Source organism: Gavialis gangeticus, unplaced genomic scaffold (assembly GCF_001723915.1).
Source record: "Gavialis gangeticus isolate Ggan-Ray unplaced genomic scaffold, GavGan_comp1, whole genome shotgun sequence".
Taxonomy (NCBI): Eukaryota; Metazoa; Chordata; order Crocodylia; family Gavialidae; genus Gavialis; species Gavialis gangeticus.
In genome coordinates, this window is record NW_017729006.1 from 16,220,070 (window position 1) to 16,223,644 (window position 3,575).

At 40.2% G+C, this 3,575-nt stretch overlaps 2 protein-coding genes across 5 annotated transcripts in view; both read right to left on the reverse strand.

The window, feature by feature from the left end:
- The window catches only part of LOC109291765 (C-C chemokine receptor type 5-like), a 42,837-nt gene that overhangs the window by 30,459 nt on the left and 8,803 nt on the right, over positions 1-3,575 (reverse strand). The gene's annotated exons all lie outside the window — the stretch shown is intronic.
- The window catches only part of LOC109291767 (C-C chemokine receptor type 2-like), a 28,487-nt gene continuing 25,074 nt past the window's right edge, over positions 163-3,575 (reverse strand). For 2 of the 3 annotated variants that reach the window (XM_019508877.1, XM_019508876.1), the window contains one exon: positions 1,664-3,467. The gene's annotated coding sequence lies outside the window, so the exon portion shown is untranslated. Of the gene's footprint in view, positions 408-1,663; positions 3,468-3,575 lie in introns of those variants that run through there. The other variant, XR_002095947.1, reaches the window with a different exon arrangement.

Below are 3,575 nucleotides of genomic sequence, written 5' to 3' on the forward strand. Positions count from 1 at the left end.
GTCTGGGCTGGGCTGTAGTTGTGGGTGTTGTTTGGTCTGGCTTACCTCCGGCGCTGAGATGGAGAGAAACATGGCAGCCACAGAATGCTGCTAAAGATCAAAGATGCAGCAGCGGCGATGCTGCCGACAGCAGACAAGCCAAGCCACAGCAGGAGTGCCGGTTTGTCAGCCAGCCCTTGGAACCGGGGATAAAAACCCACCAAGCCACATTCTGGGAGGATTGGAAGTGAGTCCTCCAGAGAGCCCAGGATGGCATGAGACAAATGAATGCCCTGGCAGGGCCAAGTGGTGGCAACCCCGAGAAGTGGGATGCCCTGTTAAGGTTGGCTCAAAGGAGCCAGGGTACATACCTCTCTCAAGATTATGGATCCCGGACAACGCTGGGAGAGACTGGGACAGCGGTGAGCCTAGAGAGAGAAAACAAAAAGAAAGGATATGGAAGCTGTGAGTAGCCCCTGGAGGGGGAAGAGAGAGTAACCTGAGGAAAGCTACCCCAGGATGAATCCCATAATGAGTCAGGCCAACATGAGGCCTATAAAAGGACAGTAAACCGTCCAGATTGAGACTAAGTTTAGATAAGGGCTAAAGACTCAGCTATGGCAGGTTGACTTTTCTTTAGCTTTGGCCAAAGACTAACATCATCACTGGTTGGCGCAAGGCAGGGTGTAGGGGAGGCAGAGCCCTGAGATGAAGACCTAAGCGAGTGACTGAAGAGAAACCCAGGAGTAGCTGGATTAGTGAACTTCCTCCAAGCAATAATCCATACCAACAAGACATGGCAGGCAAGAACCCCTGGGCCCCCTTTTAGGGAAAACTTAATGGAGGGCAAGCTGTTGACCCAACAGGAGACAGCTGTGTCCAAGCAGCCCAAAGAGGCAGAGTGTTCCAGTGAACATCACAGCCGATTACATCAAGTCAGCCTGGGATTGCAAGGACTGGATCAGGCATAGGTAATACAAGGTGCAGTAGTAGAGCTCTGGCTGTGTACCAGAGTAGCTAGTTGTCATATGAAGGTTGGGGAAGAAGTCACAGGGTGAGGAGCAATGCATTGTGGGATGCTCGAGGACCAACCAGAGACTAATGGCAGAAAGTCTGGTGTCCGCACATAACACTAAACTGGGAGGAACAGGTCAAAATAATACCTGGTTATCCAGATATACTTGTGAAACATTGTAGGAGGTTTAAACCATTCTAAATTGGCTTGTAAGCCTAGTTGCTTGTGGTTCAAACACCTAAATTTAAACAGTTAAGTGTTATGTCTACCTGTAGTCAAGCATCATATAATGCCTTTCACCCTACCCAATTTATAACATTCATTATCCAACTTTGCTAAACAAAAATTGAAAAAAAAATATATATTCCAAAAGCTGCATTAATACTTCCTCCCCAGTCTTCTCAGAACAAAGAACCTGTGTCAGTTACATCCATCTTTTGGCAGCTCCCTACTTGGTATGCTTACCTTGCTTCATGGGCTGGTTGGGCTGGTTGCCTTGCTTCATGGGCTGGTTGCTTCATGGCTTTATCCTCTGCTCATATCACTTTCATTTTCAGTGGATTTATATTAAGATACATTCTTCAATTGTTTTAATTTCAACTCTGTACTTTTCTAGAGTTTAGAACAGAAGCCCCTTACTTTCAAGGAAAATAATAAATACTCAAAATATGTCATTTTTCAAACAATTTTATTAACTACTTGCATTAATTTGGAAAGACAAAGGAGGCAGGTTATGATTATAACAGCAATAACAACAAGTAAAATATTAAAGGATATATCACAATGGGCACGTCAACCCATGCATTAATGTGGTTTTCCTAATACACGTTAAATTTAGTACCTCCAATGTGAAGTACTGAATAAATGCACATTAGGCTGTCATAATGTTGGGTAGTGAAAGTGCATCCTTTTTAAGTGATGCTTAATGGACACTAGCCTATTATTCTGAGCATTAGTGTATTTGCACTTTTTAAATGATGTTTTAATGCACAGTAAAATGAGCTACTGCACATTGAAGCACGTGTAGCTGTGCCCAGTTAAGTGCAAATACATATCACACTGTAATCACTTTCACATGTATTCAGTCTTAAAAAGGTGCTTTCAACCTAGTGCAAATTTGCAAAAAAGAATAAAGAAAAATAAAAATGATAACTACATCAACAAGTTTGCTTGGAGAGTAATTTTTCTTTCTATTTCTGCAACTATTTACCTCACAGATGTTATTGTCAGGATGAAATAGTTAATATCTAATATGTGTACACTACTGTAAAGATGTAACACATCATGCAAGTGTTCTGATCAGAGACTGGACCCTACTGACACTCATATTAGCAGGCTTTACTTGCACTTACATTAGCAGGCCTTACTGGAAATTAATTGACTAAAGGTCTTTCTGAGGAGATGATGCTATCTTTCTCATTGTATACACAGATCTTTTAAGTCCATGGTCAACAAATGAGATATCTCATATTTTTACCTACCAGATTTAGGACTCATGTTATCAACTCATATTACTTCTCATGGTGAATCTTCAGCAAGTAATCAATTTTGACTGATTACTTACTGGAAATTGACTGGAAGTTGTTGCCCTGTGCAAATCACAGCATCACAGAAAATACGTATTGGAGAAGCACGAAAGGTTTTGTGCTTGGAAGGGTACCTCAAAGGAATTGCTTATTATCACTCATTTTGATGGGTCACATGGGCATGGCCAAGTTTAATCTCTGGACATTATGCAAACAGAAGCATTTTCCAAACATTTCTTTGCAAAGCAAAAATGTAAAATTTTGTTCCGTTTTATTCAGAATTGCACTGCAGAATAGATGAGAACAGGGAGCTTGCAAGACTTCCCTATAAAATTGTAGCTTTTTTTGCAATAATTAAAACAATACCTTAGACACAACTACAGATTTTGCCTCTCTTTCTTCTCTTTCCCTCCTGGGCCATTTATTTTAGCTTTTTTATGATCTAAAGCTTTTAATATACCAGAATCATCAAGACTAATCTTCATCTCACACTTTGGTGAGTTTGACACGTTGTTTGATTGGATGCCTGGAAGCTGTCATTTCCTTGCCTGATCAGAAACACGCTGCTGTTTTGTGGGTGCAGCCTCATCCCTGCAACTGATAGCATTAAGGTTTTTACAGCTTGGTTTGTATGTGCAATTACTTCCAAAATTGCACCTGCAAAAGAAATTGGGTTGAGCTCCTTTAAAAACCAGGCTATAAAATTATTAGTAGTTGAGTTTTTATACGGTGCATACGAAGTGTAAAACTGATGTAAAATAATTAAATTTAACAAAACAGTTAAGGAGATTATTTTTAAAAAGCAGTTAGTGGCTAATAGAGTATAATCCTATTGCAAAGTATTATTTTTTTCATAATTTCCCATTAATTCTAAATGTTAAAGAGATTTCCATCAAGGCCCAAGTAAATGGCCAAAATTACAGACCACTTCTGCCAAAGATACCTTCCTCACAATGTTTTCCTTATATTCTTTACATAACTGCTTTGCATAATATCTCTCCTTCCCTGTCTTCATCAAACCACCTTCTCAGTCATACTTCATAAGGGAATCACAT